This window comes from Cervus elaphus, chromosome 18, assembly GCF_910594005.1.
Source record: "Cervus elaphus chromosome 18, mCerEla1.1, whole genome shotgun sequence".
Taxonomy (NCBI): Eukaryota; Metazoa; Chordata; class Mammalia; order Artiodactyla; family Cervidae; genus Cervus; species Cervus elaphus.
In genome coordinates this window covers 74,151,459-74,176,915 of record NC_057832.1, presented here as the reverse complement: position 1 = coordinate 74,176,915, position 25,457 = coordinate 74,151,459, and the positions used below count along the sequence as shown (strand labels likewise).

Genomic DNA, 25,457 nt, shown 5'->3' with positions numbered 1-25,457 from the left:
TTCCTGGGCTGATAAAGAGAGCGGAGTGTGTATATACTGTGTTATTTTACATGTGCCAAAGTACCCAGACTTTCCTTTATGTTCTTCCTCTCTGAAAGAGTTGACTGAGGAAGCCCAGAAAGTTTTTTCTTTGTGGATAACAACTGGACAACAGTTAAAGGGTGTTTAAAGTATGTGTGTGATGTGTGTGCTTGCTGTCGCTTCAGTCATGGCTGACTCTTTGAGATCCCATGGACTGTAGCCCGCCAGCCTCCTCTGTCCATGGGATTCTCCAGGCAAGAATACTGGAGTGGGTTCCCATTTCCTTCTCTGGGGGATCTTTCCAACCCAGGGATCGAACCCGCATTTTTTACATCTCCTGCATTGGCAGGCAGATTCTTTACCACTAGCACCACCTGGGAAGCCCCATGTGTGTGACAGAGGTGAGCAAAAAAAGAGCCACATCGTCTTTCTCCTTCATTTCACTGGCTAAGTCAGAGTTCTGTGATGACTCCCAAGAAGGAGAAAGAATAAGTGGGCTTACATTCTGCCGGACCTGAGCTCCATCCTTCTCTTCTCTTTGCTCAGCTGTGATTTGACACCTAGTGAAATGTCTCTTCATTGTACAGATACATATTTTCCACACATGAGTGGCTGCTAGTCCTCAATCTTCTTTCAAACAAAAGCTAGACTTTGAGACTCAGTTGCCCTTAAGAGTAATGTCACTCACAGGTTGACTTTTAAAATAAGGAGTGAATCACAGCAAAGTTTCAGTTGCCTGGGTCCCTCCATTTTACCACTGGAGTATGTAATGACAAAGAAATTTGCTCATGATGTAGTGTTAAGTGAAAAAAAAAAACAGAACATGTGTTGTATGTACATGTTATGTATATGGATGGGTGTGTGTGTGTTTCAGGAAAGTGCATTAAAACATCATCTGTGCTTATTTGTATTGTAGAATAATTATAGGTTATTTGCAAATTTTCTTCTTTGTAATTTTCTGTGTTTTCTGAATTCTATCTACAGGGAACCAAGAAAATATTTTATCATTAAAAGCAAAATTAAAAAAAATTCAAATAGAACTTTTTTTTCCCTATTTAAAGCAAAAGAAGTATATCTCCTGCCTGCCTGGGAGAGAGGGAGGAAGGCGAGGAGACTAATGGTCTTTGCCCACATGTCTGACAGCCCAGTGAGCTCTGATCTCAGAGCCTATGTAGGGCGGTGGCTAGAGCAGAGGTCACAGGGTGGAACCCATCTTTCTTGTGAGGATGACTGAACTGACACTCAGACACAGTAAAGCACTTAGAATGGTGCTTGTTTAACCAATGTTCGTTATTTTTTTTTCCCTCAGAGAATTTGGCTTCCCCATCACCCCTCCAGTTCCTTTTCTCAAGACAATGAACAGTTATTTATGACCCTGAAGGAATTTCCAGCCTATCTCCCACCTGTTCACATCTTCTGTGTTGTAATGTGAATTCTGGGTGCATGGAGTTACATCCTGAAGTTCCTATTCCTATGCGTTTTTTCCCCTGAGCTGTATCACATGGCTTTTGGTATCATAATTGGGCCTCCCTGCGGGGTTTTATTCCTCAGCAGACTTTTCCAGCATCATTCCTCTCCCATCTTCACTAAGTGCTTTCTTACTATTCGCTTGAATAGCCAAGAAGGATAAACTCTTTCAGCTGATTAAGATCTACTTTGATTCGTGATCACCTCTTTCCAAGTGATTTCAGGACTCAGTCTTTTTATTCTTATTAAGCTATGGAAACTTGGTAGGCAATACTATTAGACAAGTATGCTATTCTTTTTTTTCTACACGAGTCAGTATCTTCCTTCAACCTTATGTTGTCTCTGATTAAGATATACCAGCACTGGGGGCGGGGGGAAAGAAATACCAGTCTTTTCGATGGCAGGGAAACAGAGCTAATCTTATATTTGAACTTGTCATCCTAAGATGTGAAAAGAGGAATACTAAGGTTTCTCTTTCTAAGAATTAACCAAGGCTGGGCTGTGTCTGTCACCTTCCTGACTGACTGACCTTTCAGACAGAGAAGCCGTCACTCTCCTTTGTGGCCGTTAAGCAGCAATTTAACACCGTGTCACATACCAGCCCCCACTATCATCTTAGCATGCAGAGCCCCAGGACTTTCAAGAACAAACTACTCTTGCTCACCCTTGTCTCTGTTATGGCAGGACAAACACAGCCTACCCAAAATGGCAGAAATTGTTACAGTGCATTTATTTAACCTCGGGCTACCTTTTTTTAACACTTGAAATGCATGTGGCTCTTGTTCAAAAGTTTGCACCATTTGAAACAGAATAACAAAGCCATAAAGTTGAGGTCTGACCCAGCAATTGTTCAGAACTATCTTTCTTATTCCATCATTTTGTTCCAACTGCCTCACAGTTTCACACCATGGCAGGTTTAGCCAGAGTTCTTTATCACCAAAAAAAGAAAGAAAACATCTACTTTAGCAGACTTGTCACTTCTAAGTTGTTGTCCTTTGGTTACAGAATCTTTCCTGGACAGATGAAAACAGAGGGCTAGATTTTTTTGCTAATTAATTACTCAGTTAAACATTTACTGAGTACTGACTTGTTATATGACACCTAATGTGCGAGGTGTTGGTGGTCTTGGGACAATGACACCACTTCTGCCCTTAAGGGTATTGGCAAATAAATCAATAACTACGACAACGTTCTCTAAGTGCTACAGTTCAAGTAGAGGAAGAGAGCGTTAAATACTCAGAAGAGGGGCCCCTGGTCTCCCCAGAGGATTCAGGAAGCTTCCCTAGAGTAAGGAAGCATTCACAAGAAGGATAAGGAGGAGTTCTCCACGTAACAAGGAGGAAAAACGTATTCCAAGACAAGAAAAAGGCTTGGGGGAGGGCAGAGTCAGGAGAGCACAGGGTGAATCCGAGGGGTTCCAAGTCCTTTGGGAGAGCTGGCACACCATGTAATATGGAGAGGGAAGGTGAGAAATGGGAGATGATGTGGGGGGGTGGTGGTGTAAATTTTGCAGGACTTCATATGTAATACTAAGTTATTTAGGCTTTACCTCCAAAGCAAATAAGAACAACTGAAGGATTTTAAGGAGGCAAATTAGATAATTAAATTTTCACTTTCTGAAGATCGCTGTAGATACAGAGGAGAAACAGTTGGGAGGAGCTGGGAGAACACTGGAGCCAGAGACACCAGTTTGGAGATGATGGCAGTGGGCCAGCTCTGAACTCGAGCAGCGATAGAAGGGAATGACCAGGTAAAGAAGGTGTCGGGAAAGCAGAATGGACATGGTTTTGGGATGGATCAGGTGGTGGTGGTGGCGGTTAGGGAGACAGGAAGAATGACCCAGGTTTCTGGCCTCAAAGAATTGGTGAGTGTTAGTGCCATTAACAGAAGTAAGTAATCCCACGGACCTCCCTGGAGGTCTAGTGGTTAGGACTCTGCTTCTACTGCAGGGGACATGGGTTCAGTCCCTGGTCAGGGAAGTTCTGCATGCTGCACAATGCAGCCTAAAGAAGAAGAAGTAATTCCAGAAGAGGATAAAATATATTTTAAAAGGCTTCCAGGATGGCATGATGGCTCTTACCATGAAGCGGGTAGTTGCATAAGGCAGAACTAAGCTGGAATAGGAATGAGCCATTCATCTAGTCATGCCTTCGGGGAATGTGTTCTACACCAGGCACTGTGTGGGGCAGTGACCTGAGATCCTGTGGCCTAGGATTGGTTTCCACTCACAATTGTACTCCTTACCAGCCCTGAGACTTTCATAAGCCCACTAACTTCTGAGCTTCCATTTATCAGCTAAAATATGGTGACCAAACTCTCAGCTTGTTAGGCTGATCATTATAACACTGAGGAAAGTCCTTAGTAAATTGTCATTACTATAACCCAGATGCTAATTTCAACAAAAAAGTTGAAAACAGAGTTTTCCTTTAGGATAATGGACCATATTGGCTACAAAGGAACGAATAAAAGCCAGATGAAGAAAACTAATCTTCACAGAAGTGTGACAGACCAGGACAGAAGTGAGAAGGGGATCCACAGGGTCTTTTACCCTTTTCTTCCTTTACCACACTGACTGTCCTTTTTACCCAAAGTGTAAAAAAAGGTGACGTTTTTGTGGATAAAGGGAAATAATCTGAAATAGCATAAGGAAGTTTGTAAAGCTGAGAACTGTTATCAGTAACATTTCTCATTTTAAATAATTATCTTTTAGTTGGTATTTCCAGTGACTGCAGATTAATTTATAATATAGTACAGTAAAACAGGTAAAGTCCTTCACCTTTCTGTGGTCCTGGCAGTACAACAAAATGCTTTCAATTTTACGAATTTCATGGAATTCACCACTTGGTATTAGATAACAACTCAGACATGGCAGAAACTACTGCCCCCTTTCATAGATGAAAGAATTAAGATTTTGAAGATCTAACAAGCTATTGAACTAGTGAACACCACACAGCTAGCTTGAATCCACATCTTTTGTTTCCGAGATCAAAGTTTTTTTTAATACTGCTTTATATTATTTACTTAGAAGAATGAACGGTTTTGAAAACTTTGAGAAATTATTGTACAGCAAATCCTTTCTCAGTTTCTTAAAGAATGGGTCTACAAAGGTATTTCAGAAAAATCCGTCTTCCATTTTCAACTTCCACGCTTTCCTAAAATCTTGAAACCCTTTTCTCTGTTGGGTCTTTTCTCTTAACCTACAACATGATAGAGTCTCTACTCTCCCTGAATTCTTTCTTCTCTTCAAGATTTAATTATTTCTCTCTCCTCTTGTTGGTCAAAGTTTTTGAAAAAACAGTGTACACTCAAGGGAGTGTACGGTCCACACTCCCTCAGCCACTTCTTATCCTTCCACCCACTAACTCAGGCTCTGCTTGTCCTACTCACTGAACTTGCAATTGCTAGGGTAACTGACGACCTCCCATTGTCACACTTCTTGGCCCTTGTGTGGGACCTCTGTGCAGCACGACTCTCAGCCACGTCTTGGCTCTCCTTGACTTTGGCACCCCCTTCTCTCCAGGCTCTTTCCTCTCTCTCGTTCCCTTCTCTCCCTCCACCTTCATAGGCTGGCTCCTCTTTCTCTGTCTGTTCAGTAAAACCCTGTGTTCACCATGGGACTCTACCTTCCTCTCTCCTTACTCCAGAAGCAAAGAAGGTAGACTTCAACCTTTTGGTGTTAGTAGTACATTCTGGAAGAACAGTGGAATTTGGGGAGGCAGCATGAAGGGATTAAACGGCAGCTACAGGTAGTGAACTATTTTCCCTTGGTCACCCTTCGGAACAGTGTTTCTGTTTAAATAGAACTGTCTGCTCTCTTTCATGTGCTGCGCTCCTGAAGTCGTTTCTCAGCCATCCAGGAACCTGCAGGAGTCGGCCCCAGCCTGATGTTAAGCAATGGAATGTGATGCCTTTCAACTCTTACTCTCACCAAAGTGGAGGCTCCGCCCTGTGCAGAAACTTGCACAGAAGACTCTTGGCTGAATTCTACCTGACGGGTAGCCCCTCTCTCAGCCAAACAGGGCTTGTGATGCGTGGAGTGGTAAAGCAGGCTTTACAGAGATGGGAACCACTGCCCAAGACCCTCACATTCTCTATAGTTGTATCTTATCATCGTCATCATTATTATTGTGGTAAAATATACATAGCATAAAATTTACTCTTTTAACCATGTTAAAGTATAACATTCAGTGGCATTAAGTACATTAAGTACATTCATAATTGTACTATCATTACAACTATTTGATTCCAGAACATTTTTATCCCCTAGATGGAAACCCTGGTCACAGTAAGCAGTTATACCCTGTTCACCCCTCTCATCAAACCCTGGAAACCACTAACCTGCTTTCTGTCTCCATGGATTTGCCTATTCTGGATATTTCACATAAATGGAATTATGTGGTCTTTTGTATCTGCTTCTTTCACTTAGCCTAATATTTTCAAGGCTCATTTATGTTGTAGTATCTATCAGTATTTCATTTCTTTTCACTGTCAGATAATATTCCATTATATGGATATATGGCATTTTGTTTACCCGTTCATCTGCTGATGGACATTCGGGTTGTCTACACCCTTTGGCTACTGTGGATCGCGCTGCTATGAACATTCAGGCACAAGTTTTATTTGAACCCCTGTGTCCACTCTTTTCAGTGCATGCCTAAAGGTGGAATTTCTTGATCATGTGGTAATTCCATGTTTAACTTTTTGAGGAAACATCAAACTGTTTTCCACAGCACCTGCACCATTTGACATTCCCACCACCAGTGTATGAGGGTTCCAACTTCTTCACATCTTGCTGTTTTACTTTTTTACAAATTATGGTATCGGGTGTGAAGTAGTTTTTCATTGTGGTTCAAAGGTTTTATCTTTAAATGTTTATGATTCTTAAAACTATACTCTTATTTACCCAGAAGAAATAAAAACATTTATCTACAAAAGACTTATAAACATTCAAAGCCAACTTATTTGTAACATTCTAAAACTGGAATTGACACAAATGTCCACCCACAGGTGAATGGATAAACAAATACTGGCATACCCATAGTACAGTGAAATCTAGCCAGCAATAAATAGGAACAGATCACACACAAAGGAAGGTCAAATACATTATGCTGAGCAAAGAAAAAAGTCAGACACAAAAGAATACATCATGTATGTTCAATATACAAAGCTCTAGAAAAGAAAGACAAAACTAATCAATATTAATAGTTCTGTGGTTTCCTGGGACTGGGGGTAGGGACTGGCTGCAAAGGGGGCCTAAGGGAACTTTTTCAGGTATTTGAAATAGTCTATATGTTGATATGGGTAGTGGTTACATCAGGGTACATATTTGTTGGCTTTTAAAATGAGTGTATTTTAGCATATATAAATTACTTCTCAGTAAAGTTTATATTGAACCATGAACTTCTAGATGTTCAAGCTGGTTTTAGAAAAGGCAGAGGAAGCAGAGATCAAATTGCCAACATCCATTGGATCATTGAAAAAGCAAGAGAATTCCAGAAAAACATCTATTTCTGCTTTATTGACTATGCCAAAGCCTTCGACTGTGTGGATCACAATAAACTGTGGAAAATTCTGAAAGAGATGGGAATACCAGACCACCTGACCTGCCTCCTGAGAAATCTGTATGCAGGTCAGGAAGCAACAGGTAGAACTGGACATGGAACAACAGACTGGTTCCAAATAGGAAAAGGAAATATATATATATATCCAAATATACATCAAGGCTGTATATTGTCACCCTGCTTATTTAACTTATATGCAGAGTACATCATTAGAAACGCTGGGCTGGAGGAAGCACAAGCTGGAATCAAGATTGCTGGAAGAAATATCAATAACCTCAGATATGCAGATGACACCACCCTTATGGCAGAAAGTGAAGAAGAGCTAAAGAGCCTCTTGATGAAAGTGAAAGAGGAGAGTGAAAAAGTTGGCTTAAAGCTCGACATTCAGAAAACTAAGATCATGGCATCTGGTCCCATCACTTCATGGCAAATAGATGGGGAAACAGTGGAAACAGTGGCTGACTTTATTTTTCTGGGCTCCAAAATCACTGCAGATGGTGATTGCAGCCATGAAATTAAAAGACACTTACTCCCTGGAAGGAAAGTTATGACCAACCTAGAGAACATATTAAAAGGCAGAGACATTACTTTGCCAACAAAAGTCCGTCTACTTAAGGCTATGGTTTTTCCAGTGATCATGTATGGATGTGAGAGTTGGGCTATAAAGAAAGCTGAGCGCCGAAGAATTGATGCTTTTGAACTGTGGTGTTGGAGAAGACTATTGAGAGTCCCTTGGATTGCAAGGAGATCCAACCAGTCCATCCTAAAGGAAATCAGTCCTGGGTGTTCACTGGAAGGACTGATGTTGAAGCTGAAACTCCAATACTTTGGCCACCTGATGTGAAGAGCTGACTCATTGGAAAAGACCCTGATGCTGGGAAAGATTGAGGGCAGGAGGAGAAGGGGACGACAGAGGATAAGATGGTTGGATGGCATCACCAACTCAATGGACATGGGTTTGGGTGAACTCCGGGAGTTGGTGATGGACAGGGAGGCCTGGCATGCTGCAGTCCATGGGGTCGCAAAGAGTCAGACACGACTGAGAGACTGAACTGAACTGAACTGAAAGTTGATATTAAAAGTTTTAAAATATATAGACTCTCAAATACACAGTCAAGACTCTAACCCTCTTCGGTTCATTTCTTTCATAACTCAACAAATACATGCTTACTATGTTCTAGTCTCAGTGCTGTGAAATAAGGATACAGTGGGAAATGAGATAGTTCCTGAGGTCATAGATACCATGGTCTGGTCTGGGAGACAGATGTTAATCAAATCATTGAATCAATAATGGCATCATCACATCTGCATAAATGATGCAACAGAAAGTTACATGGGATTATGAGTTCTTACGTGGAAGTTGACCTTGTCAAGTTCCAGGTAGGTGATGGCTGAGTTTAGATGAGATCTGAAAAATGAGGAGAAGTTCATTTGGGGAATGTTTTCTTCAAAGAGGGAAAAGCATGTGCAAAGGGCTTGTGACAATAAAGAACATTACCAATTCAAGGATCTGAAAGCAGGCTAACATGACTGGAGTAAAGAGACGGAGGGAGAGGGCTAAGCAAATTGTGTTGGAGAGTGTGAGTGCCTTTAGAGAAAGCTCAGGATCTCTGTTATCATCAGTACTGTGCTTAGGTGTTCAGTTATCATCAGAGCAAAGCAAAATCATTAAATTACAGATAGCAAGAAGATCAGCTTCGAGTTTCAAGATCATCTCTGGCCACTATAAAGAGTGGTTTGGCAGAGAGAAGGATGTTGAAGAACGACCAGCTAAGAGGCTACTGTGGAGGTTGTGGAGAGAGGCAGTAGGCTCTGATATCAGGTGGTACTTGTGCAAAAGGGTAGAACCAGATGGGGCCAAGAGCTGAGAGTCAGCAAGGGGATGTACTATGAGCGAAAGCAAGCTAAAGAGTTGCTAGGTGGTTGGGCTGGATGGATGGGGAGATGGGCAAAACCAAGAATGGGTCAGGTGTAGTAGGAAAACCATGCATTCAATTTCAGACATGTGGAATTTGAGGCTCCTGGTCCACCAAGCTCTTTCAGACTTTCTCTTTCCTGAAATGGTTTCCTTTCCCCAGTTTCTGATGTGACACTCCAGTTCATTCATGGAAGCCCAGCTCAGGTGTTACTATCTCCCTTTCCCTCCCATCAGGCAGTATTCTTCATTTCTTCTGTAATACCTCTATCCAGGGAACTGTAAAAGTCAATTTACAAGCTTATATCCTCTACTAAGCTGTTAGCTCCCTGGAGGAAGAGCTGTGAATCCATTTTAGCACCCCCAGAACCAGTACATGATCACCATCTAATAGCTGCTGTATAAATACTTGACGAAATGATATGGATACGGGTACAAAACATTTACGATTTCTATAATGCTGTTCTCCTAAAGAGCTCAGTAAGTCATGGCAGACATAAATATAAGTTTACAAGCAGAAGGTGTGAAAGGTGAGTTACTGCAGGCATTTGGTGAGCAGGAAAAGAGATGGCTGTCCTTTACCAGGCCACAGTATCAGTCAGAAATACATTTGGCCACAAGGAATAGAAAACTTAGTCTCAGGGACTATAAATGCTCAGAGATGGGCTGTTGTTGGATTTCATTTGAATGCCCAGCAGTACCATACACACTGACCCTATTTCCACTCTGTCATCCTGTGACATCCTGATTATATTGGCTTTTTTGGCTTCATGTTCATTCTCTTGATTACAACATGCCCATGTTGTATTCTAGTTGCGGCATCACTAGCCATCTCATTTGCATTCAAGGCATTGGGAGCATGGGGGACAGAAGGTCAGAGTCAGCAAAAGATTTCTCAACGACCCCGTCAACACCCTCTTTCAACTCATTTGCCAGAACTTGGTCAATGACCTCCTTAGCTGCAAGAAAGACTAGAAAATCAGGAATGGGACTGTCCCAGTAGTCTTGGACCACAATCATAATCCTCAGTAATGTTAATAGGAAGGAAAGGGAGAGTGGTTTGGCTACTGGGCAGGTGACTCACTTAGAAGATATTGCATTTTTTACAGATTTATGGTTTGGCAACCTTGCATTATCAGATGATGCTTAGCAATTCTTTTGCAATAATGTTTTTTTAAAGTAAGCTGTGTGCTTTTTTATATATAATGTTATTGCATACTTAATAAAATATAGTACGCTGCTGCCGCTAAGTCACTTCAGTTGTGTACGACTCTGTGCGACCCCATGGACGGCAGCCCACCATGCTCCCCCATCGCTGGGATTCTCCAGGCAAGAACACTGGAGTGGGTTACCATTTCCTTCTCCAATGCATGAAAGTGAAAAGTGAAAGTGAGGTTGCCCAGTCGAGTCCGACTCTTCGCGACCCCATGGACTGCAGCCTACCAGGCTCCTCCATCCATGGGATTCTCCAGGCATGGAGTGGGGTGCCATTGCCTTCTCCAAGTATAGTATAATGTAAACATAATTTTTTTATGTTGGAAACCATAAGTTCACGTGACTCATTTTATCGCAATACTGGCTTTACTGCAGTGGTCGTGAACTGAACTTGCAATATCTCTGACGTATGCTTGCTTCATCCACCTGGCATGGCTAGTCCTGTCCTGTAGTTATGTGCTGTAGTTATGACTGTAGCTAAGGTGGAACCAGGGGGAATGGATCTTTCTCTAATGTCCATTAAAACAAGACACCAATGGCACAGTCAGTTTGCATGGATAGGAAGCCTTGGGTACCTGAGGCTTTCAGCCCAAATGTCCCCACTTTCCAAATATTTTCCTCACTCACAATTTCCCCACCCTTTTCAATAATTTTCCAATAATTATTTGATCCAAGCCATACCTATCCCTTTAAGATAACAGCCTTTGCATTTGACTAGCTCCTGCTTGGACCACTCAGCAGAAGACCTGGTAGGAATTCTGAGCTCATGGAAATGTCTTCTTGCCCATTTATTGTGGTTCTAATAATAGAAAGCAGGAAGGATAGGAGTCACACAAGACAAACAGGTGGGAAGCAAGTACCTTATTGGCTTCCACTCACTACATCTTCTTCACTTAAATCAAACACAGGGAAGTTGTTCTTGACAACACAGGGAAGGCATGAGAAGTGAATTATTTATCCTTACTCTAAATACAAGCCTACACATTGTCAGCCTGTAAACGCTAGTAATTAAGAAACCAGTTAAGGACTGCTTGGGGAACATACTTTGACAGCAGCTGCTACAGAATCTGAACCTGTAGACAGGCTGCCATCCCTGTGTGAGATCCTCCTCCCTCTCAGCATTAACTGCTGTCTCACCTGTGTTCCCATGCACCTGATCCAAGTGTTGACACAGCGCTGAATACAGGTCTCTCCTCCACTCCAGACTAGTAGCTCCTTTCTGCCTCCTTCAGCAGCACATCCTAAGGACCCGGCAGAGTGCCTGGTTCATAGATGTTCAGAGGCAGCGCCGTGAATGGTCCATGAGTCTCTTAGTTCCTCCACTAGCAGAAAAGCACAGGATGTGGGAGACTTTAAGTACTCACCAACCAATCAAGCATCCCGCCTCAGACACAAACTTTCTGCGTCTTCCCAGGGGCCTGAAGTCAAGTGTGACAAGGGTTTTACTTGTCATCCCAAGTTTCTTCGGCTCCTCAAACATTTCAGTTTGCAAACACAGTCGGCTCCACTTGGGACAATCTATCTCCCCAGGTCACTCCAACCGGCTACTTCATGCCCATCCTTTAATTCTCTTAGCCATCGGCATCTTGAGGGGACTTCCCCTGACCTCCCCAAGTCTGGCTCAGGGCCCCCTCTGAGACCACTCCCTCTCGGTTCTGCAGTATATCTGTCCATTAGTCGTTTCCCTTTCTAGACCGTGAGCTCCGGGAACAAGATGATCTTGTTCTCTCTTTTGTCCTCACTGCTTATGACGCCGCCTGGACCACAGGAGGGGTTCCAAATATTTTGGAATAAACTGATAAAGGAGTGGAATGTCCGTAGCCTGGCGGTACTGGGCCGGATGTCGCTTGTATCTGGGGAACTCCAGCCTTAGGGCCCACTCTCCCCAGCTTAGACTTGGAACTCCTTCTGGGAGAGGCGCGCCCGGTGGCTGGGACCCGCCTTCCAGGTTCCAGAGCGACCCCGCCTGCCCGGGCCGCGTCCCTGCGCGCTGGGCGGCGGCGACTTCAGGGCAGGAGCCGGCGGAGCAGGTGGGGGCGGCGGCCCCGCCTCCGCGTCCCGGCAGCCCCAGAGCTGGCGGCCGGGAGGGAGCGACGCTCGCCGAGCTCAGCACCCGGCGCAGCGCGGCCGCAGCAGCGCCGCCTGAAGCACCGGTGCTGCGGGACGGAGCCCGGAGCCTAGAGGCGGCGGCGGCGGCGGCGGGGAAGCCGGCCAGAGACGAGTCCTGTCCCGTCCTGTCCTCCGCACGGCTGGCGGCAGGTAGCGGCTCCGCGAGCGTGCCCGGGTCGGCGCCGGAGGGACAGGGGATAAGCTGTCGCGGGGGGCGCTCGGGCCAGTCCCGGGGCGGAGTGAACCCCTGGCGGGGCCAGGGGTGCTGCGCGCATGCTCGTGTCCGGGGCTCCCCGCCCGCGGCGCTGCGCTGCCCTGGAGCCCCTCGCTCGCTGCCCGCCGCGCGGTGCCTCCCGGGCCCGGCTGTCACGGGACCGCGGAGAGAAGGAGGTCATCCCGGGGTTGCCTGGTTGTCTTCCCCCGACCCGACTCTCCAGGGAGCGGCCCCAGGCGCCAAGGCCGCCCCGGCCTGGTCGCCAAGCTCTCCCTTCCCCGCTTCACCCCCGGAACAAAAGGCTGGGGTCTCGTTGGGGAAGGGGCTATCGCGGGATGAGCCGGGATGAGTAAAGAGCAACTAGGAAATTGCCGAACTGAAGGTGGCTTGGGGGATATATTGATAGACGCCCCGGATGAGGAGGCCAATCTCGGAGATGGGAATTGACTCGCGTAAGGTCACCCAGCTCGTGGTGACTCCTTTAGTCTCCGGACTCCCTTCCCAGTGCTCATCTCCAAGCCCCTGAAGCCAGTCGTGTGTGCTCCAGCGACTTAGGTTTGTCCACACATGGGTTTTTAAATCTCCTTTGGAGGAACCAGGGAGAAGGTGGCAGAGTCTATTGCACCCCTCCCTCAATACACACCGGAGGCGAGAAGGAGCGGGGATGGGGGAGCAGGGTTGGAGAAGAGGCCACTCCGGATCTCCGGGTGGGAGGTGGAGCACGGGGAGCCCAGCCCTGTCCCCGTGGGCAGCGGGCACAGGCTCTCAGGAACAGAGCCTTCTGAGCATGGCTTGCCAGCCGCGTGGGTGTGCCCGCGACGGGAGCGGGGGCCGCGTGGGGCCCCAGTACGCTCTGCTCCCTGGAAAGAAGTTTTGTAGGGAGAGGCTGGGGGAGCCGTCCTGACGCTCTGGGACGCGCGCAAAGCATCCCCATCCCTGAAGCTCGGAGTGCTTTGTAATGGGCTCTATTTGGAAGGAAAGTTTCTCTGTAGCCGGAAGATGGGCTATCACTTCACCTCTCCGAGCTTGGGGGTCACTGGCTGCAAAATGAGGGCTTTGTTTTGCATGATCTGTCTGATTTAGAAAGTTGGTGCCTCTCTCCTCCTTTCCAGAATCTTTATCTCTTTAGAGGAAAGATTGGTCGTACATTTCTTGTGGTCAGCAATAGTCATTATCACAGGGACTCCAGCCTTCCCTGAAAAAAAAAAACTTTTTCTGTTAACTTTAGCAAAGCTATCCATGGAGATGAAGCATAGATGAGGGGCTGCCTTTGGGCCTGATAATGGCCTGGACAGAAAGGGATGGAGGCTTCAGAGATGCTGGAAATGCTCCCCACCTTGACCTAAGTAGTGATAACACAGGGGCACACATTTAGATATTTGTAAAGTTATTTCTGTGTGATTTATGCACTTATGAAAAGTGAAAGTCACTTGGTTGTGTTGGACTCTGCAATCCCGTGGACTGCAGCCCACCAGGCTCCTCTGTCCTGAAATTCTCCAGGCAAGAATACTGGAGTGGGCTGCCATGCCCTTCTTCAGGGGATCTTCCCAAGACAGGAATCGAACCTGGGTCTCCTACATTGCAGGCAGATTCTTTACCATCTGAGCTACCAGGGAAGCTCTTGACTTACACACTTGACTTATGTTTTACCTCAATAAAAAATAAATAAGAATTTAATGCTGAAAATCCACTCACTGTGGTAGCACACAGACTGGTATAGTTTTCTATATCTAAGGCATTTTAGAGATACATTTAAAAACCACAAAAACTAAATCAGAAAAATTAATGAATAATAATAATATAAAAGGGACAGGGAGCAAAGAAAGTTTAGCCATAATGAGAAATGAAATACAGACTGCAGAATGCCTTACCAAATGCCTTTACATGAACGACCTCATATGACTCACAGTTCTTTAAGGGCAATATTGTTATTGTGCCTTTTTTATGGAGGAGAAAATAAAAGGTCACAGAGGTTAAATACCTTACTCAGGGGAGTGGAGGGTCGAGAACTTGGGTACACAGATCTCAAATTCTGTACATGCAACCACAGATAGGCAATTTTCAGCCACTAGAATCAGGGCAGAACTATCAGGGTGACAGATACTTGAAGGCTGGCTTCCCGCCGTTCCCCCTTTTGGTTCCTTTCCAGGAGTTGCTGTTGTTTTCATATAATTGTGAGTGTGAGATCATGTCACCAACTGAAGCTAGCCAGCAGCAGACGGGATGAAGGAAGTGTGTGTGTATCTAAGAACGTACAGTTTTAGGAATAGGAGAAAGCCAGCTGGGCTAGCCTGGCAACACTGTTTTCAGGATTTATTGTTCAGAAATCATAAAGTACAGGTTGTGATTTTGAAAGTGAGTTAAATACACACAAAGAATAAACAATACAACCTAGAAAAGATCTGAAAACCAAAACATAATTCACTCTAGAAAAAAACATGTAGGATTTTCACTAGGGAAGAATAGCCAACTTCCCTACAGTCTAGAATTTATAGATATATGTTTATTAATGCTTAAGTTTAAAAAAAAACCTACAAAAATAACTCAGCAGAAGGACAGAAATTTGTTTTCCAGCAAACGTGTTATAAACATACTTACACTTGGTGTGGAAATATTTGAACCTTGAGGGTACAGGAACATTTTATCTAGAGAATGATTTTGAGAAACTGTCCTCAAATGTGTTCTTCTAGTGATTTTATACTTCTGCCTAAAATGCAGAACCCAAAGGAGTAGAATCGTGTTCGTCTTACCAGCCAATACCACATTGCAGAGTTGAATGTGTCTTGCTTTTGGAACTGGAAAGTTTTGGTTTGAAGAAGCTGGATTAAGTTGGGCAGCTAAAGAGGTATCTGGATGGATCTGCTTTGCCGAGTGCCATCCAGCGTGATTATGCATCACCAAGTTATCTTTAGGCGAGTTTTGCCACGTCACAGTTAGTGTTCCTGCCATCTGGCTGCGGGAATATTTAGAAAGGAATCGTAGTGTTTGACTGACTCTGCTGAGAGCATGACAAAACAGACTTTGAGAGGGAACTATTAAATATGAGTTAGGGTTGGTGAGAAAATGATTAATTGCTTCTTATTTAGCCATAGTGCAAAACCGAAGAGACAGACGATTCCCAGCTGATGCCGAGCAGGTGCAGCACATATGTTTTCTCACTGACTTCAGCCAAGAGTGCACTTGAAACTTCCCCTTTGCAATTCTAGTTGGGTCTTTCCTTCGACCTGCCCAAGCAGGAACCCGATCCATTTTGCAGCAGGGGAATCATGTGGTGAACTGCCTTGCTGAAGTTCCAAAGAGATAAGTGATGCAGAGCAAATGTGGCAAAAATGCCTGGGGAGCATTTTGTGGGCCAGACACTGTGAAAGATTTTCAAGTGCATCTTGAAGAAATATTCATCCTGTGTGGGCGATGTACTTCGGCGAGACACTGAACGTGAGATGGCCGCATGCAGAAAGGAAGCGCCAGGCCTGTCCATGGACTGTAAGCCTTCGGTGCTGCGGAGTAGCTAAGTAGAGAGCTTGTGAGAACTTGTGTCCAAATGAGGGCAGGTGTGTGTCAGAACAAGATGCCCAGGCTGCCATCCACTATGCCTTAAGAGCCAAAGGCTGCCTTGTCCTGGAGGCTTTTGTGTGTGGCTAGGCTAAGAGCTTTCTACATATGAAATCAATCCAACAGTCCTGTAAGGGAGCTGATTCTTCCTACTCCCATTATCCGGCTTTGCAGTGGTAAAGAATCCACCTGCCAATGCAGGAAATTAAGGAAACTAGGAGACACCGGTTCAATCCCCTGAAGGAGGAAATGGAAACCCACTCCAGTATTCTTGCCTGGAAAATCCCATGGACAGAGGAGCCTGGTGAGCTACAATCTACGGCGTCGCAAAGAGTTGGACACAACTGAGCGACTGAGCACTCCCGTTATCAGATGGACACAGGGGCCAAGAGCTAAACTGCTCTGGGAATGATCATGCCACGCCCTGCTCTGGTTCTGTCAGCCAGCTCATAAGTCCAAGATGCCCTTTACCTGTCTGACTCTCCTTTATTGCACCTGTGCTCCTGGAGGGCAGGGACTATGTCTGCTTCACCTCTTCCCAGCACCTGCATTGTTGGTGGCAGGTGATGAATAGTGAATGAGGGAGTGAATGAATGGATATATTCATATTTAAAGACCAAAAGCCAATTTGGATTAACCGTCCTTTTGACTTTTAACGTCTTATTCCTCTCTATAAATATGGATCATCAGGCATGATTGTACAATTGACATCTCCTTTAAAGCTGAAGAATGTTAAGCTCAGCCTATAAGATCAGAATGTCTCTGCTTCTTTTAGAAATTAAATATAATTATTTCTTCTTTTGTAAAATGTTTGTAATTCAAAATACCTGGGTTTGAATCTTGCATTCATCACTTGGTTGTATGACATTGGACAAATTACTTCACCTTTCTGTGTCTCAGTTTTTTCATCTGTAGAGTGGACCTAGTAATAATACTGCTTATCGCCTATTTAGGGTAAATAACCTAAGTTAAGCCTAAGACAGTGCTTGGTTCATAGCAATGTCAATAAATTAGCTATTATTATTATTGTCGTTATCATCTGATGTTTTTAAAAAAATTTTGCCTGAAATGCTCTTCGTTCCATAAAGCATTAAAGGAGTTAACAACATCAGATTAATAGATAATGAAACAGCAGTAAAGAAAACACACAGATTAAAAAGCAACATAAAATTAGAAGGGGGCTTCCCTGGTGGCTCAGTGGGAAAGAATCCACCCCAGAATTCAGGACACATGGGTTCAATCCCTGATCTGGGAAGATTCCACATGCATAGAGCAACTAATTCCATGTGCCACAACTACTGAGCCTGTGCTCTGGAGCCCAGGAGCCACAGCTACTGAGCCCACGTGCCCTAGAGCTCATGAAGAAGCCACTGCAATGAGAAGTCCTTGCGCTGCAACAAGGAAGACCCAGCACAGCCAAAACTAAATAAATACAATTATTTTGAAAAAGGTAAAATTAGAGGTAGTTTAGTGAACAAGATTATGTTATAAGGTGCAGGTAATTTCTAGAGATGAGTTTAAGGTTTGGTGTAGTTTCTGGAGATGGGATTAAAAATTTGTCAGAGCTTCCCAGTAGCCAAAACAAAGAGGGAAACACGAATAGTTACCTGATCCACAGTGACCATGAGATAAAAAGAGATCAGTTACACAGCTTTTCCTGGTCCTGGAACCTGGGATGGCTTTCTCCTGGCGAGTCCTCAAAGTCTCTGTTGCCATAGAGACCAAAGTCTTCAACATGGTTCCTGCCATGAAGACAATGGAAATTTTGTGGTAGAAGGTAATAATAATAAGTGTTTCCTAGAACGTTACTGACTGCAGTTCTGGAGACATGCTCCCAGAGCACAACCCTATAGAAGCTCTTCTGTGAAGGGCCAGAACACAGTGGTTGGGGGATGTACTGTTTCCTTAGCTGTGCTTACTGAGTTCCTGGGAGAGTAGAAAGATTCTTTCTCCCAAACATTATAGTTCTTGTAAGAATCAGGTGAACAGTCCTATCTTTAAGAACATTGGTTCTGATAGAACCTATATAAATGAGCCAGATCAGTTTACTTTATCCAGAAAAAGTCCAAAGGTGTCATCATGCATGTATACTCATTAATAGATGTGTTCATGAATTTTCTTAATACTGGTAATCCCATAATCTCCCTTTAGCTACTGTTTGGAAAAATAAATATCCAGTGCTCTGTACTATCTTTTAGGCCCCTTAAGGCATTTATTACCTCTTGGTAGTAAGAATAAGTGATATTTGATTTTTAAACTTTTTTTTTTAGTACTTGAAATAATGGACATGTCTTTTTAGTCTCATGTTTTATATATATACAATGTATTATTATATATATAATGTATATATTAATGTATATATTAGCCCAAATATGATTTGTATCAGTTAGGATTACATTCAGCAGCCAAAACAAACAAAACAAAAAGCAATGCACACATGAGAATCTGGCTTAACCAGATAGAAGTGTGTCTTGTAGAAATAGACTCCCAAGAAAGAAAGTCCAGGGCTGATCAGTTCAGTTCAGTTGCTCAGTCGTATCCGACTTTTTGCAACCCCATGGACTGCAGCACGCTAAGCCTCCCTGTCCATCACTAACTCTCAGAGTTTACTCAAACTCATGTCCATTGAGCCCGTGATGCCAATCCAACCATCTCATCCTCTGTCATCCCCTTCTCCTCCCACCTTCAATCGTTCTCAGGGTCAGGGTCTTTTCAAACCAGTCAGTTCTTCACATCAGATGACCAAAGTATTGGAGTTTCAGCTTCTGCATCAGTCCTTCCAATGAATATTCAGGACTGATTTTCTTTAGGATGGACTGGTTGGATCTCCCTGCTGTCCAAGGGACTCTCAAGAGTCTTCTCCAACACCACAGTTCAAAATCATCAATTCTTCAGTGCTCAGCTTTCTTTATAGTCCAACTCTCACATCCATACATGACTACTGGGAAAACCATAGCTTTGACTAGATGGACCTTGGTTGGCAAAATAATGTCTCTGCTTTTTAATATGCTGTCTAGGTTGGTCATAACTTTTCTTCCAAGGAGCAAGTGTCTTTTAATTTCATGGCTGCAGTCTTGGCTGAAGAAGGAGCTCAAACAGTGCTATCAGAGAATCAGCCTCTTTCCATCTTCCTGCTTCACTATCCTCACCATGTAGTACATCATCTGAAATCCAGTTGCTTCGTGGTCGCAATATGGCTGCCGTATCTCTAGGCTTACATCTTTAGGCAAGAAGAAAGTGTGTGTTAGTCGCTCAGTCGTGTCCAACTCTTTGCGGTCCCATGGACTCTAGCCCACCAGATTCCTCTGTCCATAGAATTCTCCAGGCATGAATACTGTAGTGGGTGGCCATTTCCTTCTCCAGGGGGACTTCCCGACCCAGGGATTGAACCTGGGTCTCCTGTATTACAGGCAGATTCTTAACCGTCTGAGCCACCAGGGAAGCCCCAGGTGAGAAGAAAAGAAAGGTATAAATACCTAAAGAATGAGAGCCCTTCTTTTAGGGAGGCTTTGCCTTTTTATATAGAAAGTGCTGGCCTCCCCAGCTACTTCTGGCTACATCTCATTGGCCAAAATGGTGTCACAGTGCTGCTCTAAAATGTAAAATCTGAAAAATCAAATAGTTTTAGCTAGGTAAACTGCAACTGCTACCCCCACCCCACCCCCCTCCAGCTAGGGCAGTTGCTCTAAGGAAGAAGAGGAAATGGTTATTGAGTAGGCAACTAAAATTATCAACCACTTGACATAACCTCCATTATTAGCCTGTCTAATTATGTCCTTGACTTAATTAGAAACTACAAAACCTGACTCAGTAATTTAAAGTGTTACACTTTTTTAGTTTTTCATGCAATTAACATTAGAAAATGAAACACACCCAGCTGTCTTATGTAGATTCCTAAATCTCTGTTACCAGCCTTGCTTCTTTTCTAAATTTCAGATCCAAATTTCCATTTGCCAAAAGGACCTCATATGCTTCAAATTAAACTCACTTCTCCCCACCTGTGCACCACCCCCAACACCCACACATTTGTTCCTGCCTTCCTTAATTAATACTAGATTGTCTTGGCAAGGAGCCGTGGGGTTATCCTAGGATCTTCTCTCCCCACCCATCTCCAACATCCAAATTTTTATCCTCCTTGGCTCTACCCCACTGCAGTTACTCTAATTCAAATAAATATCCATCCTTGCTTGTGTGAATCCCCAGATTGATATACCTACTTGCTACTTCTTCTCCCTATAATTCTTTTTCCCCAATGGCCCCTAGAGTGCTATATGTAAAACATGCTGCATCTAACATGTCTCCTTTTTAAAAAAATTAAAATAAAGCTCAGACTCCTTATATTTGCCAATGGAGTCATCTCTGAGCTATGTTCTTGGGGGAGCCTCAGGTAGTATTTGCATGGTACATTCACCAGAAGGAAACAGAAATACTGACCATGAGCCACATCTTCGGGAGTGCTTATGATCAAAAGCTTGAAAGTAATATATTTACATTTGTATCTCTAATACCTTGAGATTTTTTATTGAACATCATTCTTTAATTATATTTTTTTATCATTTGATTATGTCCAATAATCAAAGTTTTCATTGGAAAAATGCTTTCAAATTGGGATGCTAGAGAAGATTCTTTTTTTTTTTTTTTTTGTTTTTTTTTATTCCATATTCACTTGTTCTCTTTGTGGTTTACTATATATTCATTATTGCTGTATGTCAAAAATAAAATACATTTTTGAATGCTTGTGAATTTTTTAGAATGCTTGTGAAGTTTTTAATTTTTATAAATATCAATATTTTAATATCATTGAGTGTATTGTCTCAATAAATACATATTACTGATGAACCTCCAAAAAAAAAAAAAAAAAAAAAAAAAAGCTCAGACTCCTGAACAACCTAGCTCTGTGAGCACCATGCTCCCTGGGACTGTTTGCCCCACACCCCATACATGCCTACATGGCAAAGCTTTGCTCATCCCCTCCCCACTCCCTTCAGTCACCGAAGACCTGACTCAGAGGTTTCTTATGCTTTTCATGGTCCATAAGCCATGGAAGCAATTAATTATCTTTTCATTTATATTTCCAGAACACTTGATATTTCTATGTATATGTTTTTCCCCTGGATTCTGCTTTGCCTGATATTAATCATGCTGAACAACTTTAAAAAAAAAAAAAAAGCAGCCTTATTACAATATAATTCACATACCATAAAATTCACTCTTTTAAAGTATTCAATTCAGTGGTTGTTAGAATATTCACACAGTCACACAACTAACACCATCATCTTAATTCCAGAACATTTTTATCATCCCCGAAAGAAACCCATTGGACGTCCCTTCCCATACCCCTCTCCTCAGCCCTGACAACTGCTAATCTACTTTTTTTTTTATTTATCCATTCTGAAATTTCATATGAATGGAATCATACAGTATATGATTGACTTCTTAGCATGCTGTCTTTTGCATTTATCCATGCTATAGCATGTATCAGTACTTCATTCCTTTTTATTGCTAAATAATAGCACAGCCATACTACATTTTGTTTATCCACTCATAAGTTGATTGATGTTTGGGCTGTTTCTACACTTTGGCTATATTAAGCAATGCTATTATAAACTTTCATGTATAAGTTTTTGTGTAGGCAAATGTTTTCATTTCTCTTGGAGATATGTTGGAGTGCAGTTGCTGATCTTATGGTAATTCTGTTTAATGTTGTGAGGAACTTACAGACACTTCCAAAGTGGCTGCTCCATTTTACATTTTCACCAGCAAAGTATGAGGGTTCTGTACCAATTTTTAGTGTCTACTTGAGTATTGTTTTCATTGTTTTATTTTCAAAGTTTTAAACATCACTTTGTTTTAGCTGTGTTTCTTGTAAAGGAAATACAGTTAATTTTTAAATCAATTTGAATATCTTTGTCCTTTAGTAGGAGAAGCTAATAATCTGTTTATAGTTATTATGATTACTGATATATTGGAATTTATTTTGTGCCTTTTATATACCATATGCTTTATTGTTACCTCTTTTTTTCCCCTTTTTTTCTGCCTTTCTAGCGAAGTGCCTGGCACATAGTAGCTTTCAATACGTAAATATTATAGGGCTTCCCAGGTGGCTCAGTGGTAAAGAATCTGCCTGCCAATGCAGGAGACCTGATTTGATCCCTGAGTTGGGAAGATCCCCCGGAGAAGGAAATGGCAGCTCACTCCAGTATTCTTACCTGGGAAATCCCATGGACAGAGAAGCCTGGTGGGCTACAGTCCATGGGGTCATAAAAGAGTTGCACATGACTTAGCAACTAAACAGCAGCTGCAAGTGTTATGAGCTATCATTCCTGGATAGCAGCCATGTATCTATAGATTTATCTTTTTGTCAAGTATTCATTAATTACCTGATATTCATGTTTATAGTTTCACTCAGTGGCTATCATAGTGCCTAACACATGGAAGAAGCTCAGTAAATACTTTCTGCATTGACTGTGCAAAGGCCGAGATGCTTGTCAGAAGCTGGGTGAAGTAGTGGAGAGTGCACACGCTTAGGAGCAGTTCACTTGGGGTGAATGTGGCTTTGTCAAGTTCCAACTATTTGATCTCGGGCTATGACTTTACATCTTTGAGCCTTTGTTTCCTTATCTGTGAAATGGGAATTAGTATCTGTCATACAGAGTTACTTGGGGGGATGAAAGATAATTATGTAAATAACAATCAGAATTGTTAACGCAAGAAATCTGCTTCGTACATGTGAGCTATTGTTTTTTTAATGAACTGTTTAACAAAGAGCTCTCCCAGCCAGGCACATCAGTATGAAATCATCAACTATATCTGCCCGGTGAATAAACATAGTAAAAAAAAAAAAAAGACTGGCCCCTTTGCTATGTGTCTGACATACATAATTATGACCCTAGTAGAAGAGGAGACATTTTTTTCTTCTCATATGGTAGAACCAAGAAAAAAGACCAGAGAAGTAGTTGTATTTCCTTTTAATGATGTAGAGATAGATTTTAAGTCTGCTGTATTCCTTAGAGCTGTTTTTTGTTCTAATATTCTTCTAAACTTTTGAATGCAACATTTTTGTTCATCATGTTGCTCCCCACTATTTCAGAGGAAGAATAAAGAAGCTTCACAAACAGGTGAGATAACTGCCTAAAACAGGATGAGCAAGTGAACATTTTTTCCTACATTTTAACAGCTTGTGCGTGACTTTTTTTCTGGTTTTCACACAAATGTGTATGTCCTAAGGTTTTAGAAATTCACCTGCAGACTCGTAGAAGGAAGAAGGCTAAATCAAATCTGGCTTTATGTCTGATGTGCATTCCTGGTGGTCATGGATGGTCATTGAGTTTTGAGTAATGGTTTTAAGTAATGGTGGTTGACCTGTAGTCATTTTGATGTTGTCTATGTAAATTACAAATGCCTTAAATTATGAATCCTGAAGAATGACGGGTCCAGATACCTGTCTGTAAGATCTAGCAGTGCATTATTTGGGGACTGGAGAAAGAAAGCCACCTACTGTCTTTTCAGACCTGTGCCCCCCTCCCAATTATGGTGCTCTCTTTTTTACTCCCATTTAACGAATGACTAGTTACACGAATGACTAGTTACAAATGGAACCAACTCACAAATGATTCATGCCTAATGGGCAATCATGTTTTAGAACTCTTCCTCATTGTATAATAACCATGTATTAACAGAAGAATTAAACCTTAGGGGTTATGGATTAGTTTGAGGAAAATTATTTTACTCTATTCTTGATTGTCTTCTGAGCCCACTTGGTCAGTCACTTTGATGTTAGTGACTGGTTATAGGAGTGGCTACAGCTTTTGTGGAGGTCTGCATGCAGGACCTGGCCAGCAAAGCCCACAGTCAGCTCACAGTATTGTTCTTTGTGGATCCAGCTTACTTAGACCAAATGGTCAAGACAAATGTATGTTTTTCTTTACTCATTTATTCATTTATATTTACCTTTTAGATGTAGAGGGGTCTCTTAAGATAATGCAAAACATTTTTAAAAAATTACTTCTCCACAATTGTCCTAAGTAAAGAAAGCAATCCAAAACTTTCTTTTTTAAATTAGTTTTTGCAGTGGGTAGTAATGCCCAAGATGTGGGCATATATGTGCTCAGTCATGTCTGACTCTTTTGCAACCTGATGGCCTATAGCCTGACAGACATCTCTGTCCATGGAATTTTCCAGACAGGAATACTGGAGTGGGTTGTCGTGCCCTCCTCCAACGGATCTTTCTGACCCAGGAATCAAACCTGTGTCTCCTGTGTCTCCTGCATTGGCAGGTGGATTCTTTACCATTGCGCCACCTGGGAAGCAATGCCCAAGATACATACTTCAAAAAGTATAAAAATGTAAAAACAATATACAGTATAAATTGAGTCTTTCTCACAGCTAGTCTCATAAAATTCTTCCAGTTGATTGTTTTATGCCTCGTCACTGTTTTCATCTGTTCACAGCAGTGTGTTTTCTTGTGTTTTTCATCTATCATCTATCCTTTGTCCTATTCCTTTCCCTACTTTTTCTTTCTAGTTTTTTTTCTGTAGTTCTTGTGCTGGTTCTCTAATGGTTCCTTGTTGAGTATTCATTGTAGAATAAATTGTATGCTTTCTGTGTTTGTGTCAGTCACTCAGTCATGTCCGACTCTTTGAGACCCTGTGGACTATAGCCTGCCAGGCTCCTCTGTCCATGGAACTCTCCAGGCAGGAATACTAGAGTGGGTCGCTATTCCTTTCGCCAGGGGATCTTCTCAGCCCAGGGATTGAACCCAGGTCTCCTGTATTGCAGCAGATTCTTTACCATCTGAGTCACCAGGGAAGTCTAGACCAACTATTTGCAGGATAATTATGTGAGGAGAAGACCAGGGCAGGTTCTAGACCAGGCAGAGTTCTCTTTGGGTCAGAGAAGCACTCCTTATGACAGAGCGTGAGGGCAGGGAGAGAGGAGAAGAAAGAGAGAGAGGGGCTTTAGATAGCTCGTGATTTACTCTCTCCCTCGCCCTCCCTCATTTCTAGCAGTGCACCTGCTGGAATGGCTTGTCTTTGCCTCCTTCCATGTTCCCCAGTGTGTCTAGGGTCCAAGATCACCCCTGTGCTGTCCTATACACCCTTTTCCATTGTTCTAAACAAGTGTTGCTGCGACTTCCTCACCAGCTTCCTTGTAGGAGCCAGCGCTTCTCATTTTGGAGAATGACACTGTAAGGCCCGCAGCCACGGGCCTGCCCTCTACATTGTAGGCTACACCACCTTACGTGTACTCTGTATTTGGCTGTTCTGAGCATCAGGCAGCTCTGTCTCATTTACTGAATTTCAGGGTGACAGAAATCTAGTTTTTCCTCCCCACAATCGAGATTATATTTCTGAGATTCCCCTTCCTTCCAATTTTGAAACAGTTTCCAAGAAAAGGAAGGAAC

At 42.9% G+C, this 25,457-nt stretch overlaps 1 protein-coding gene across 1 annotated transcript in view; it reads left to right on the top strand.

Annotated features, from left to right (window-relative positions):
• Positions 1–12,309: 12,309 nt before the first annotated feature.
• WIPF3 (WAS/WASL interacting protein family member 3) overlaps positions 12,310–25,457 on the top strand; it is a 78,706-nt gene continuing 65,558 nt past the window's right edge. Inside the window, exon 1 of the mRNA XM_043871641.1 lies at positions 12,310–12,438. The gene's annotated coding sequence lies outside the window, so the exon portion shown is untranslated. The remainder of the gene's footprint in view (positions 12,439–25,457) is intronic.